The sequence below is a fragment of the Nerophis ophidion genome, linkage group LG07 (assembly GCF_033978795.1).
Source record: "Nerophis ophidion isolate RoL-2023_Sa linkage group LG07, RoL_Noph_v1.0, whole genome shotgun sequence".
NCBI lineage: Eukaryota > Metazoa > Chordata > Actinopteri > Syngnathiformes > Syngnathidae > Nerophis > Nerophis ophidion.
The window spans coordinates 27529151-27545687 of record NC_084617.1 but is presented as its reverse complement, the minus strand read 5'-3'; the positions used below and the strand labels follow the sequence as shown (position 1 = coordinate 27545687).

General features: G+C 39.7%; 1 protein-coding gene across 5 annotated transcripts in view; it reads left to right on the top strand.

Moving 5' to 3' along the window:
- Nucleotides 1–616: 616 nt before the first annotated feature.
- epn2 (epsin 2) overlaps nucleotides 617–16537 on the top strand; it is a 69130-nt gene continuing 53209 nt past the window's right edge. For 2 of the 5 annotated variants that reach the window (XM_061905843.1, XM_061905839.1), the window contains exon 1: nucleotides 618–963. The gene's annotated coding sequence lies outside the window, so the exon portion shown is untranslated. Of the gene's footprint in view, nucleotides 964–1147; nucleotides 1681–9311; nucleotides 10320–16537 lie in introns of those variants that run through there. The other 3 variants (XM_061905842.1, XM_061905840.1, XM_061905841.1) reach the window with 3 other exon arrangements.

Sequence of the window (16537 nt, the reverse complement as noted above, 5' to 3'; positions counted from 1 at the left end):
AGAATTTCCCAGAATTATCCTAGTAAATGTGTCTAAAAACATTTGAATCCGTCCCAATGCAATCGCATTTTTTTTTTCTGGTCCGTCGCTATCAATATCCTCAAACACAAATCTTTCATCCTCACTCAAATTAATGGGGAAATTGTCGTTTTCTCGGTCCGAATAGCTGGTTTTGTTGGAGGCTCCCATTAAAATCAATCGGAATATGTGAGGAGCCCGCACACGTGTGACGTCATTGTCTACGACTTCCGGTAGAGGCAGGGCATTTCTCTTAGCACCAAAAGTTGGAAACTTTATCGTGGATGTTCTCTACTAAATCCTTTCAGCAAAAATATGGCAATATCCCGAAATGATCAAGTATGACACATAGAATGGACCTGCCATCCCCAATTAAATAAGAACATCTCATTTCAGTAGGCCTTTAAGTGGGAAAACTTGCACAATCGGTGGCTGACTAAATACTTTTTTGCCCCACTGTATGAGTCCTCTTTTTGGGATTTCAGAATATGGTCAGCCCGACATAACTCAAGTATCAAAAGTATCGCTTTTTAATTTTTTGTGAGTCGATATTAGGCCACAACGACTCGGTATCGGCGGTGTCGACATTCCAGTATTGACCCGCATGCCACTTCCGCAACCCTGAAGCAAAGTATTCCCTCTTAAAGAATACTATTATTTCCGAAACAAGCTGTTCTTGTTGGGCGACACGGCCCGCATGGAAGGAAGGACTTTGTGTGCGCGAGTCAAGCCGCCCGGGTCACACCCATCCCTGGCTCTCCCCCTCCCGCCCTGCCCGCCATGTTCTGGAGGAGCCTGCCGCTAGCCTTAGCATTAGCATCACTTTAGCTAGGCGGAGGCGCAACAAGCTATTATTAAGTTATTCCCCCCTGCATCAGAAGGACGATATTTATGGCGCCGCGGTCCCGGACTATTGTTTGAATCCACGCCAGCTCGGGACATCCGGTGAGTTATAATAACCCGCTTTCCCCCCACACGGAGGTGGAGTATTTCGGGACGTTTTAATCCTGTTTTCTGCGTCTCGGCGTTAGCTCGCTAGCTCGTTAGCATGTCACTCGGATGTTAAATAAACATATAAACTCATTTTTTCGGGTTAACATGTCAAACAAAGCGTCAAAAAGATGCCGGTTTTGACCCGAAGGAGGAGCGAAAGCTAGCTTATTTCCGTCCCAACTTTTTCCCTCTCTCCGAACGAAGTGAAGACTTAGTCGTCTTGCACTGACATGAAAACTGACAAAAAGACAGCAAAGCAGATTCAAGTTAGCTCGCTAGCGTTAGCATTAGCCACTTAGCATGTGTGTGTTTGCACCAACGTTCGTCATTTTGTGTGTTCCCCCTTTTTTAATATCATTATCTAACAAGGGATACTTTCTGACTACAGGGAAATAAAGATAACGGAAGTTCAAGGAAACGCTGTGATTTCTTATTGAATACGTAGTTTTCCTTGTAAAAACTACAACACGGTTTTACTTCCTTAAGCTTTGATGTTATTTAGCGTCATTTTTGTTGTTGTGCTCATTTACGCTTCAGGGGCGCTGCCTCTGTCCCAACTCATGTTGGAATCGGCCACACTTTGTGACTCATTATAAGGGGATGTGCTCATAGAGACATCATCTGGTTTCCTCCTGGGACAGGAAGGACAAAGACTGGATCGATCAGGAGGTAATGTTGTATCTTTGCGATCCTACTTGGCTCCAACACAGAGCTGAGCAAATATTTTGACTCGGGGGACTGGGGAAGAAAACGTGTGTCGGGGGGGGGGGGGGGGCTCTACTCCCGATTGGGCCGGACTGGTAAAATCGTGGCACGATAACTCAAAAATTAAGAAAACTTCAGATTGTTTTCTTTGTTTAAAATTAGAACGAGAACATGCTGAAATTGTACAAATCGTAATGATGTTGGGGTATTTTTTTTACACTTGCATGTTGCGGTTAAAAGTGTTCTATCTGCATTTGTCGTTATTTATACTCTTTGGATAAATACTGTGATAATGTTAATCAGTCAAGTCATTGGTGTTAATTTTCAATCCATCAGGATAAAAAAAAAATGAAAATCAAATTACAGTAAGTTATTTTTGTAGTTTGATAATTTTCCGGGGGCCACATAGAGAAAACTCTACTCCCAAGTGGGCCAGACTGGTAAAATGGTGGCACGATAACTCAAAAATATAGAAAACTTCAGATTGTTTTCTTTGTTTAAAATTAGAACAAGAACATGCTGAAATTGTACAAATCGTAATGTTGTTGGGGTATTTTTTTTACACTTGCATGTTGCGGTTAAAAGTGTTCTATTTGTCGTTATTTATACTCTTTGGATAAATACTGTGATAATGTTAATCAGTCAAGTCATTGGTGTTAATTTTCAATCCATCAGGATAAAAAAAAAAATGAAAATCAAATTACAGTAAGTTATTTTTGTAGTTTGATAATTTTCCGGGGGCCACATAGAGAAAACTCTACTCCCAAGTGGGCCAGACTGGTAAAATGGTGGCACGATAACTCAAAAATATAGAAAACTTCAGATTGTTTTCTTTGTTTAAAATTAGAACAAGAACATTCTGAAAATTAGCAAATCATAATGTTGTTGTTTTTATTTAAACTTGCGTGTTGCAGGTAAAAGTATTCTATCTGTATTTGTCGTTATTCATACTTTTTGAATAATTTATGTGATAATGTTAATCAGTCAGGTCATTGGTGTTAATTTTCAATCTATCAATATAAAAAAGATATATCAAAATCAAATTACAATATGTTATGTAGTTTGATCATTTTCCGGGGGCCACATGGAGAAAACTCTACTCCCAAGTGGGTCAGACAGGTCAAATCACGGCACGCTAACTTAAAAATAAAGACAACTTCAGATTGTTTTCTTTGTTTAAAACTAGAACGAGAACATTCTGAAAATGAGCAAATCATAATGTTGTTGTTTTTTATTGCACTTACATGTTGCGGTTAATAGTATTCTATTGTCGTTATTGTGTGTGAATGGGCGGATGTGGAAAATACTGTCAAAGCGCTTTGAGCTCCTTAAAAAGGGGTAGAAAAACGCTATACAAGTACAACCCATTTACCATTTACCATCACTTTTATGCAGACATTTGCTGTAAAATCTGCTTCTACATCTGTTCCTGACACATGTGTTTGGGTTGGCTGCTCTGAAAACAAACCCCACCCACTCTTTATTCCTCATCTGAGCTGCTGTGAGGTGGAACTCCTTTAACACCCAAAAGTGCATATTTTAACCATTAAAATAATTAAATAGTTAAAGACTTAGAGTCATTTGAAAATATATACACATTTAGCTATACAGTATGTGGGTTTGGGTCCTTTTTTTAGGGAACACTAATACTAAAAGTCACAATGTCCGACGGAATTCTAAAAATGTTATGACGGACCACCTAAAAAAAAATAAATTTTAAATTTTTTTACTGAATGGGCCCCCCAAAATGTGCATGGAAATAAAGATAGTGGGATATGCAATATTAACTATGAACAATAAAATACTGAATATTAACAACATATGAACGTCTTTTACTTCTCAGACCACCTCCTCCATAGACATCTTTTACAATCAAGCAAAACACAACAAAAATGTATAAAAACTGCACAACATGAATGCAAAGTGTTATCAACACCTACAATATGATAAATTATCAAGTAAAACTCTGCTTCCACATCTGTTCCTCACACGTGTGTTTGGGGCTGGCTGCTCTGAAAACAAACCCCGCCCACCCTTTATTCCTCATCTGAGCTGCTGTGAGGTAGATTACTGTAATAACTCCTACAACACCCAAAAGTGCAGATTTCAACCATTGAAATATGTTCTATAGTTCAAGACTTAAAGTTATTTAAAAACAGCACTGTACATCATAATGGCGGATACAGTTTTGATGTTAAAGGTCGAAAAAAATGATGTAGAATGTCCGGCGGGCCAGAATGAAAATCTTAATGGGCTGCCCAGGTCTGCTCCAACATATAATCCGCAAAGTATTGTATGTCGGAATGTAATAATTGCATCTCGGAATAGGCGATATGGCTTAAAATCGATATGCGGCTTAAAAACTGGATCACGATATAAAAGTAGATTTTTTTTTTTAGGACCTATGGAAAATGAGCAGGCCCTGCGATGAGGTGGCGACTTGTCCAGGGTGTACCCCGCCTTCCGCCCGATTGTAGCTGAGATAGGCGCCAGCGCCCTCCGCGACCCCGAAAGGGAATAAGCGGTAGAAAATGGATGGATGGATGGAAAATGAGCATAGGAAAAATATAATGAATGCAAACATTTTTTATATTTCTGATTGTAATCTGCAAATGTCAACACTAGCATTCTCTAGCAGGTGACTTTTCAAATTGTGCTACACATTAGCAGTAATGCTACTTTTTGTAGGAACACTTTTGCCCAACACTTGACAAATGACGGTTGTCTGTTCGACATATTCCCACTTGAAGCCAAACCACCGCCAGACGATGGACACCCTGCTGTTTTTCTTGGGAATTAATTCTTCCTTCATTTGTTACCAGATTGGCACCTTCTTTCTCTTGTATTACCACTCGCAACACAACTAACGTTACCCATGCTGCTACCTCTCTACTCCGCGAGGGCGTATACGTATGTGACGTATGACGTGTCAGTATGTGACATATGTAAGAAGGTGCGCTTGCTGTCTGTGAGAAGGAGACACAAAAAAGAGTGGGAAGAGCCTGTAATGTAATGCCCGCCGCTACAAGCCACTGTGTGAGAAGGTATACTCGAATATCACGATATAGTCATTTTCTATATCGCACACAGACAAACCCGCGATATATCGAGTATATCGATATATCGCCCAGCCCTACTTTAACCTCAAAACTGTAGCCGCCATTATGATGTGCAGTGCTGTTTTTAAATGACCCTAAGTCTTGAACGATAGCAAGTATTTCAATGGTTGAAATCTGCACTTTTGGGTGTTATAGGAGTCATGGCGCAGTGGGAGAGTGCCAGTCCGCAACCCGAGGGTCCCCTTGTTCAATCCCCACCTATTACCAACCTTGTCACGTCCGTTGTGTCCTTGAGCAAGACACTTCACCCTTGCTCCTGATGGGTGCTGGTTAGCGCCTTGCATGGCAGCTCCCTCCATCAGTGTGTGAATGTGTGTGTGAATGGGTAAAAGTGGAAGTAGTGTCAAAGTGCTTAGAGTACCTTGTAGGTAAAAAAAGCGCTATTCAAGTACAACACATTTATCATTTATAAGTATTATTCAATAAATATATTTATAAAGGATTTTTGAATTGTTGCTATTTTTAGAATATTTAAAAAAAATCTCACGTACCCTTGGCATACCTTCAATTACCACCAGGGGTACGCGTACCCCCATTTGAGAACCACTGATCTAAAGGGTAAGCATTTCTAGGGTGGTATTAGCGGTCTTGGTCATCATTTACAGACCACATTGGTCGGACCAAGGTCCCTTAGAAAACAATCAATCAAGTGTCACAATTTCAAATTTTGTCATTTTTACTATCTCTTCTCACTCCATGCAAATAATCAACCGCCAGTTAATACTGTCGCCTGATTGGCTGTTAGCATGTCACTCCCACTGAACAGTGATCACTTCCTGCCTTGCTCAGTTACCAGAGAGCGAGTGCCTTTGTTCATACAACCAACCTCGCTTCCGACAAAGACAAAAAAAACATTTTATCGAACACATGTTTTATTAATTTCGATTACGTGGGCAGAAGCGGGCCTGTTAGCTTACACACATGCACAAATAGAGGGCCTTGTTTGTGGCGACTCGCTAGTAAGATAGAAATGAGGAGAAAAAATATGATTGCAAAGCCAAATGTCGGGTGTGGGAATGTTTCCTCTTCAAATAAATGAGCTCATCAACACAGATGAATGAGCAAGTGTGCCTAATTTGTTGGAAAGTGATGGGGAAAAAACAACAAAACAAACCACCCGACCCAGTTGTTCCAACTGGGAAAAAAATTGCACTCCAAGATGTCCGATATTAATGGAAGTACAACTTTTGCTAATGGAGATTAAGAGCTATTGTATTTCTATTGTTTGTTTACTTATTGAGGGTAATTACCAGTTATTAATTTTCCAATTGCATTGGTCAAAACAAACAAATGAGAAACCAAATTTCATTGCGGTTAAAAGGAATACCTGCAATATTATCGTTATTACACTGTAGGAATTTTAACGATAAACTCTAATAGTGACAACTGTGGTAAACTCAGCGGTTAGTATTACAATTTAAAATATAATGGAAAAACCGCAAACCAAAAGTGTCATGGTTATCAATATTATCACGGTATATTAAAAAAATAAGTACTTCTACACATTCTGAGTATAGAAGGACCACTGTGTTTTTAGGAGAGCACAGCTTGTATTTTAATGTACAGAAATATCTTAGTTGCTCATACACTAATGTGTTTATAGAAGTTTAGATTGAAGTGCAGTCATGACCAAACATATTGGAACCCCTGCATTTCTATAAAATACTGCACGACTTCTCCCAGAAAATTGTTGAAATTACAAATGCTTTGATATTCACATGTTTATTTATTTATTGCTGGCACCTTTACAAAATTGTAAGAAATAGTTGTATTTTAAACATGTGATGCACCTTTAATCCGTAGCAAGTAACAGGTACTGGCAATATAGAAATCACACATGCAGCTAGTTAAAATGAAGACAAGTTGACTCAACCTTTGTGTTGTGTATACCACCCTAAGCACGGAGAAAAGAAAGAAGAACAAAGAACTCGCAGAAGATTTGAGAACCCAGATTGTGGAAAAGCATGGATAATCTCAAGGCTACAAGTCCATCTCCAGAGATCTAAATGTACCTGTGTCAACTGTGCGCAATGCCATCAAGAAGTTTAAAACCCATGGCACTGTAGCTAACATCCCTGGATGTGGACGGTAGAGAAGAATTGATGAAATACTGCAAATGAACACTAATGTGTTTATAGAAGTTTAGATTGAAGTGCAGTCATGACCAAACATATTGGCACCCCTGCATTTCTATAAAATAATGCACGACTTCTCCCAGAAAATTGTTGAAATTACAAATGATTTGATATTCACATGTTTATTCATTTATTATTGGCACCTTTTCAAAATTGTAAGAAATAGTTGTATTTCAAACATGTGATGCACCTTTAATCTGTAGCAAGTAACAGGTACTGGCAATATAGAAATCACACTTGCAGCCAATTAAAAGGAAGAAAAGTTGCCTCAACCTGTGTTGTGTGTACCACCCTGAGCATGGAGAAAAGAAAGAAGGACAAATAACTCTCAGAAGATTTGAGAACCAAGATTGTGGAAACGCATGGATAATCTCAAGGCTACAAGTCCATCTCCAGAGATCTAAATGTACCTGTGTCTACTGTGCGCAATGCCATCAAGACGTTTAAAGCCCATGGCACTGTAGCTAACATCCCCGGACGTGTACGGTAGAGAAGAATTGATGAAAGACTGCAAATGAAGGATTGTTAGAATTGTGGATAAAGAACCTGGATCCACTTCCAAACAAATTCCAGCTAACCTGCAGACACAGAGTACAACGATGTCAGCTGGCACTATCATCTCAATGAAAAGTGACGCTATGGTAGGAGACCCAGGAGGACCCCACTGCTGATACACACACATACAAAAGCAAGACTGGCGTTTGCAAAAACTTACCTGAGGAAGCCAAAATCCTTCTGGGAGAATGTCCTGTGGAGCTTTATGGCAAAGCACATCATCACACCGTTTACAGAAAACTAAATGAGGCCTTCAAAGAACGAGAACACCATCCTTGCAGTCAAACGTGGCGGAGGTTCACTGATGTTTTGGGGTTGCTTTGCTGCTTCTGGTACCGTATGCCTTGACTGTGTGCATGGCATCAGGACATCTGAGGACTACCAAAGAATTGTGGGGCATAATGTAAGGCCCGGTGTCAGAAAGCTGGGTCTCCGTCAGAGGTCATGGGTGTTACAGCCAGACAACGACCCAAAGCATACCTAAAAAAGCACACAAAAATGGCTTAAGACAAAAAGCTGGACAGATCTGAAAACAGCATTTGGAAGAAGGCACCCTTTAAATCTGAGAGACCTGCAGCCTTTTGCAATAGAAAAGTGATCCAAAATTCCAGTAGCAAGGTGTAAGAAACTCGTTGATGATTACAGGAAGCGATTGATTAGTTATTTTTTCCAAAGGGTGTGCTACCAAATATTAAGTTGAGGGTACATTTTTGGAGTTCTATGTAAAATAATATCAGATTTGTTTTTTAAAATTTTTTTTTGTGTTGTTCCAATGCAAACAAAATAAAACACAAAGCATTTGGAATTTCAACAATTTTCTGGGAGAAGTGGTGCATTATCTGATAGAAACGCAGGGGTGCCAATATTTTTGGCCATAACTGTATGTTGTTTCTTAATGGGGAATACGCTTTGTTTTCATGTTAACATTTAAACTAGCAAACTAATTATTTTGATTTTAAAAGGATAATATGAAACCTTGAGAGTTTTGCTATAGTTATCATTGATACTGTTTATTTGTACTTTCCTAGTATGAAGACACATAGTTAGCTGCTAGCCGGTGAACCAAAAATAAAGTATCCGCCAGAAGGGATCGTTTTTTTGTGATCGGCATTTAACAGGTATTGAACAGCATTGGCAGATAACATACATAATTTTACACAGAAATCGGCTTATACTGATCGATGGCCGATCGATTGACACACCCTTACTTACTTGTGTAAACCTCACCTCCCAACTCTCCTTAAGAGCTGTGTTGGACAATGAGTTTATAGCCTAATGCCTTTTGCTCTTAGGCTAGCACTGCTTGAATAATTCTCATTCAGCAGGGCTTTGTGGACCCTGGTTTGTGCCCAGCATGCTCCGGACTGCATAACAAATGGAATGTGCACCATCATAACAACCATAGTAATAGTCATGATGTCAGTGTTGATGCTCCCAAAAGCAACAAATAAAATCTTCTTGCTCTCTTTCGATTGTGTTGTTCTCGTCCATATACTGTGGAATCTCTCAATTTGTCCCATAGAAATACTATATAGTGGAAAAACTGTTACATCAATCATTAACTGTACATGCATTGTTAGAACATTCAAACATCATTAATAATCAACTTATGATTGAAATAAAAAACAGTATTATAATTAAAATGTCAACATGTATTTAAGCTGCACCCACTAAATTTTTGAATAAAAACAAATTTTTCCATAAATTAGCCTCATCGGACTATAAGCAGCAGATGTATACATTGTGAAATTACTTTTTTACGCAGAAAGTTTCTATAAATCATTATTTACGTACCTTAATTCTTTCCAAAGGGTGTCTGTAACACTGCAGTAAAACGGGAGATCAAACAAAACAGAGGTCATTGTCATGGACCCACTAGCTGCACAAGTAAGTGCTCCAATCAGCTAAACAGACTCAATAACTCCACGGTGACGTTTTGGTGAATTTATGAAACTGAAAAAGAATACCATGTAAGTTAATAATACTAACACAGACACTCGTAAACATGTTAGCATATTAGCTAATGCTAATGACACTAAATTACATTACGATAGCATGTACAAATCTGCATGAAAACACTCCTGCAGATATCACACATGGGACGCTTTAGTAAGTAAGAATTGTTTCAGTTATATCGCGATATATGGTATTAACGGTATTTTAAACAAAACGTGCAAAGTGTTTAGTTTAAAGGCCTACTGAAACTCACTTCTACCGACCATGCAGTCTGATAGTTTATACATCAGTGATGAAATATTAACGTTGCAACACATGCCAATACAGCCGGTTTAGTTTAGTAAATTACAATTTAAAATTTCTAGCCGAGTTTCTTGTTGAAAACGTTGCGGAATGATGACGCGTGCGTGTGACGTCTTGAGTTGGAGGGGACATATTAGCGCAGCACCACTTGCGACTAAAAGTCGTCTCTTTTCATCGCGCAATTACACAGTATTCTGGACATCTGTGTTGCTGAATCTTTTGCAATTTGTTCAATTAAAAATGGAAAAGTCAAAGTAGAAAGATGGAGGTGGGAAGCTTTAGCCTTTAGCCACACAAACACACGGTGTTTCCTTGTTTAAAATTCCCGGAGGTGAAGCTTTACTATGGATCAGAGCGGTCAAGCGAACATGGATCCCGACCACTTGTCAACCGGCAGGTTCGGTGAGAAAATTGTGGTAAAAAGTTGCCTCTTACCGGACATCAGCGGAGCTTGCGCTGTCCATGCAGCTGTCGTGACTAATTCCCTCAGAGACTGGCGTCAAGACACCCGTGGACACACCCCTCCGACTATCAGGTACTATGTAACTCACTAAAACACTAGTAAATAAATAATAAATAAATGGGTTGTACTTGTATAGCGCTTTTCTACCTTCAAGGTACTCAAAGCGCTTTGACACTACTTCCACATTTACCCATTCACACACACATTCACACACTGATGGAGGGAGCTGCCATGCAAGGCGCCAACCAGCACCCATCAGGAGCAAGGGTGAAGTGTCTTGCTCAGGACACAACGGACGTGACGAGGTTGGTTCTAGGTGGGATTTGAACCAGTGAACCTCGGGTTGCGCACGGCCACTCTTCCACTGCGCCACGCCGTCCCTTAACAGTAACACAATAGAAAGATAAGGGATTTCCCAGAATTATCCTAGTAAATGTGTCTAAAAACATCTGAATCGCTTACAATGCAATCGCCTTTTTTTTTTTTTTAGACTTTATTTTTAAATTTTTAATTTTTTCTAGTCTTTCGCTATCAATATGCTCAGTCATGAATCTTTCATCCTCGCTCAAATTAATGGGGAAATTGTCGTTTTCTCGGTCCGAAGAGCTCTTTTTGTTGGAGGCTCCCATTATAAACAATGTGAGGATGCGAGGAGCCCTCACACGGGTGACGTCATCGTATGCTACTTCCGGTAAAGGCAAGGCTTTTTTTTAGCGACCAAAAGTTGCGAACTTTATCGTCAATGTTCTCTACTAAATCCTTTTAGCAAAAATATGGCAATATCGTGAAATGATCAAGTATGACACATAGAATGGACCTGCTATCCCCGTTTGAATAAGAAAATGTCATTTCAGTAGGCCTTTAAACTCAACACTACATTACTGTTACTACCAGTGTTCAGAAAGTTAGTTTTAAAAAGTAATTAATAGTTACTTGTTACTTAACCAAAAAAAGTAATTTCATTACTCTTGGAATTGCTCCTTAATAAATGTAATTAACTAATTAGGAACATAATTATGTGTTCCTTCAAAAATAACTTCAAATATGTAATATGAATTTGAGAGTTTTTTGACAGCAGCCCTTGCTTGCAATTGCCTTTTAAAGGGATTGTCTGTTGCCAAGCGTCGTGTGACGTCACTGAAGGTTTCCGCTTAATTATATTTGTTAGCTTTAACAGTTAGCAGCGGTTGTTTATCTCTGGCGCCTTTCAGCTGCTGGTGTTACCTCCTGTTAAAAAAGAAGAGCTGCCCCCGTCAACCGCCGGAGCTACAGTGCAGGCACATGGACTGGGTGCAAAGGCGAATGTGGCGGTGGCTCGGTGTCAACAATGTGCGGTAGCAATTCCCGCCGCACACCAGACCCTTTCCGCTAGGGCTGGGCGATTTGGCCTTTTATTACTATCTCGATATTTTTAAGCCATGTCAAGATACACAATATATATATTTCAGGGAATTAATTTTTTTTAGTATTTTTTTTTGTCATTAAAAAGGGAGGTTTTTTGGGTTGGTAGACTAATTGAAAGTGTATCTTGTGTTTTTTATGTTGATTTAATTAAAAAAGATAAAAAATGTTTAAATAAAAAAAAAAAATACAAATTTATAAAAAATTATTCTGCGGCCCGGTACCAATCGAGCCAAGGCCCGGTACCGGTCCGCGGCCCGGTGGTTGGGGACCACTGCTCTAAACAGAAGAGCATTGCAGCACATACATAGAGCAAACTTGTCCAAAAGATGGTGCCATGGCACAAACCATAGCATGTTTTACAGTGTATTTGCTTGTTTTTTTGTTAAATCTATTTGCCTTATGGCTGCCAGCGAAGAAAAATCTATTGATTAGCCGCACTGTTAATAAGCCGCAGGATTAAAAGCAGAGGCAAAAAGTACGGTCTTATAGTCCGGAATTGATGGTAACTGCTTTAATTGCAATGACATAAGATTACAGATGTGCCTCAATTTTTGAACCGTCTTCGCTGTTGCACAAGTGTAAATAGAAGCTAACCAGTTTCACATGTTTAAAATAACACAACCTGTTTGAAATAAACTGAAACTAACTAATTAACCCTTGACAAGTGACACATATGGAGCATCACTGCTCTGACTGATGGGCCAGGTTGCTTCAGGTGTATATTCAATCTCTTTTCTCTTGTTGAGGCTCATCTTTTTGGAATCAAAGCTGCACAAAGCCGCCCCCAAAATAAAACCTGCACAGAATGATTTCCTTTTATGCTTGAAGAATGACACCTGAGAAGTTCAATTTCACCCCCAGTGTACATTTCCTACATTGGTCACATTCCATCTTGTAAGAACTTGAGTTTGTTTTGGCAAGTCACTCCAGATGGGCAAAAATAAACATTCCCAGCATAGCAAAGCGTAGAAGTGCCTGGAAGGTCGTGTGATGGTCTGATATGACCCACACTTACATCTTTCATGGCTCCTATGCAGCTTAATGCTTAGGAGAGATGACACTTTTTTAAACCCAATCTAGGCAACAGAGGTGGTTCTCTGGTTATGAACCTCACGGTTGGATTCTGATTCTTTGGGTGACTATTCAATTCAGAATCAATTCTCGTTTCAACACTCGGGCTACAACTCACAATTTTGTTAGTCGATTAGTCAACCACTATCTTAACAATTAGTTGACTAATCCGATAATAAACCATACACATATTTAATGGCTCTAATTTTTCCATCAACTTTTAAATGCAGCTTATTTTAGGCATATGCTTTCGAACAAAGATGACTTAAGTCATTCAGAAATATGTATTTATACCTTCTCATTCAGCTGTTAAAACATTAAGATGAATTTTGAAATATTTCCATTTAAAAGAAAAGAAAGGCAAAGTGCTAAAAAAAAATTAACCTTCTTTATGTATTAAAAACAGTTAAAACAGCAGCTTAAAACAGGGCTTCACGGTGGAGGGGTTAGTGCGTCTGCCTCACAATACGAAGGTCCTGCAGTCCTGGGTTCAATCCCATGCTTGGGATATTTCTGTGTGGAGTTTGCATGTTCTCCCCGTGAATGCGTGGGTTCCCTCCGGGTACTCCAACTTCCTCCCACTTCCAAAGACATGCACCTGGGGATAGGTTGATTGGCAGCACTAAATTGGCCCTAGTGTGTGAATGTTGTCTGTCTATCTGTGTTGCGAGGAGGTGGCGACTTGTCCAGGGTGTACCCCGCCTTCCGCCCGATTGTAGCTGAGATAGGCGCCAGCGCCCCCGCGACCCCAAAAGGGAATACGCGGTTGAAAATGGATGGATGGATAAAACAGCAGCAATGAAGACAAACAACAAAACAGAAAATCTAACTTCCTCAAAAAGAAAAAACATTGTTTTGTATTTAAAAAAACTGCACACTGATATTGCCAAAAGTATTTGGCCCCCTGCCTTTACTCACATATGAACTTGAAGTGCCATCCCATTCCTAACCCGTAGGTTCAATATGATGTCAGTCCACCTTTTGCAGAAGGCTTTACACAAGGTTGCGGAGTGTGCTTTTAGGAATTTTCCACCATTCTTCCAAAAGCGCATTAGTGAGGTCACACACTGGTGTTGGTCGAGAAGGCCTGGCTCTCAGTCTCCGTTCTGATTCATCTCAAAAGTGTTCTATTGGGTTCTGGTCAGGACTCTGTGCAGGCCAGTCAAGTTCATCCACACCAGACTCTGTCATCCATGTCTTTGTGCACTAGTGTACGGTCATGTTGGAAGAGGAAGGGGCCCGCTCCAAACTGTTCCCACAAGGTAGCGTTCTCCTGGCAACCTCCAAACCCTGACTCGTCCATCAGATTGCCAGATGGAAAAGTGTGATTCATCACTCCAGAGAAGGCGTCTCCACTGCTCTAGAGTGCAGTGGCGGCGCGTTTTACACCACCGCATCCGACATTTTGCATTGGACTTGATGATGTATGGCTTAGATGCAGCTGGTCGGCCAAGGAAACCCATTCAATGAAGCTCTCTGCGTTCTGTACGTGGGCTAATTGGAAGTTCACATGAAGTTTGGAACTCTGTAGCGACAGACTGTGCAGAAAGCCGGCGACCTCTTTGCACTATCCGCTGACCCCTCTGTCAGTTTACGTGACCTACCACTTGGTGAGTGGCTGTTGTTCCCAAACTCTTCCATTTTCTTATAATAAAGCCGACAGTTGACATTGGAATGATTAGGAGCAAGGACATTTCCCAATTTGATTTTTTGCACAGGTGGCATTCTATAACAGTTCCATGCTGGAAATCAACGAGAGCGGCCCATTTTTTCACAATTGTTTGTAGAAACAGTCTCCGTGCCAAAGTGCTTGATTTTATACACCTTTGGCCGAGCCAAGTGATTAGGACACCTGATTCTCATCATTTGGATGGGTGGCCAAATACTTTTGGCAATATAGTGCATGTTGACCATTGATTAACCCTTGGCAGTTTTAGCACTGTAATAGACTCAAATGTTGTCTATTTAATAGATTGAATGATTAATCCTGTGATACCTCCACATTGGTGACTGTCTGTTTCTACGCACGCGCGGTTTGCGTTTGTTACTGTGCCTTTTTTACTGCATTGAAAATTTACGCAGCTTTAAAACATACTTGAATTTATTTAGAGAAAAGTTTAGCTGGCTGTCTCTGGCTAAAATGATGATTGAAGTTATTTTTAGCACAACTTTGTCTCATACTTGTTAGCTCGCCAGCAAGGCACAAGACAAGCTAACACTCTTACGAAGGCTCAGACTGATGTCATGCCTCCGCATTAAATGCTGGCGTATCACACATGTACTGCCGTAAAAATAAGGTCCGCTTTGCAAAATGATTGAGGTTTTCATGTTTTTAACAAGAATAAGAGGAAATGTTCTCACACTTCACATGTTTACATGCGAAAAGCACCAGTGATGACGCATGGCTATTGTCGACAAATATAATTGTCAGCGACAAATTTCGCTAATAGTTGCATCCCTATTCAACACAATTCTTTCATTATACAATTTGGTATGATTATAAATTGCAATAAAACCAGGAACAAAACAGAAACTCTGCCTTTTTAAACTACTGACAGACAGCAGAATCTTGCTTTTAACTTAAATTAGCATCCGCCCAGTTGTAGCTGAGATAGGCGCCAGCGCCCCCCGTAACCCCAAAGGGAATAAGCGGTAGGAAATGGATGGATGGATAGCTATTATTTTCACTTGACTTGTGAAAAAAGTATTTTGGCACGGTTTCTAGATTTATTTGGGTGCGTTCATACTTGTCATTTTTGGCCTTATGTTCTGTTAGTACGGTTCGTTTGGTCAAGTGTCCGCAGTCCTCTGAAACCCGGGACCGGACCAAACAGGCATACCAAGAACCATCTTTCTGTAAGCAGAATCATGCCCAGAGTGAGGCAAGTGTGAAGGTCAACTGCACCAGCGCACCAAAACACGGTACAAAATATCGCCAAATGCAAGTGAAACCTAACCAACATCTGAGTGAAAATCAGTTTAAAAAAAATCTTTTAAATGTTAGCGCAGAAGCGTAAATACAGTAAGGTTGTGTTGCCAATTACATTTCAGTGAACTCGTCACAGGCCTGAGCGATGCGGCTAAAAACTTTATTAGCATGTAAGCTTTTTACTTTGTAAATATTGATAATTATTTATATTTTTTATGACCAATGGAAAATAAGGAGCAGAAGAACAAATATATTAAATGTGAACATGTTATTTTTTTGTGTAACTTTCTTCTGGTTATAATGTCCTCAGCTATCAAGGCAGGAAGGAAATGTCTGCACAAGCATGGAAAACACTCAAACAATGTCAACAAAATTCTAAAATCACAATGAACACTTAACAATAACCTCTTTGAGGTGCAAGAATAAGGAATATGTAAGTAATCCCAAATAAAATGCAAAGTTAGCCACGTAATACAAGCAGGATATTACAAATTAAAATGCATTAAAAAAGAAAGAAAAATGTGTCTTGTTTTACATAGGAATTGTGAATGATAGGCGAAATTCCAATAATAGTGCACTTCTCCTTTCAGAGTGATGTATTTGGCCCTCAATAAAAATAGTGAACGCTAACCGAACCACATTTAAGTGCTAACTAAGTATATTTTATTTAATTGTTAGTCCCTAAAGCAGTGTTTTTCAACCACTGTGCCGCGGAACACTAGTGTGCCTTGAAATACAGTCTGATGTGCCGTGAGAGATTATCTAATTTCACCTATTTGGGTGCAAAATAGTTTTTGCAAACCAGTAATTATAGTCTGCAAATGATGTCTTGTTGTTGAGTGGTGTTGCTGTCTAGAGCTCCGCAGAGTAACCGTGTTATACTCTT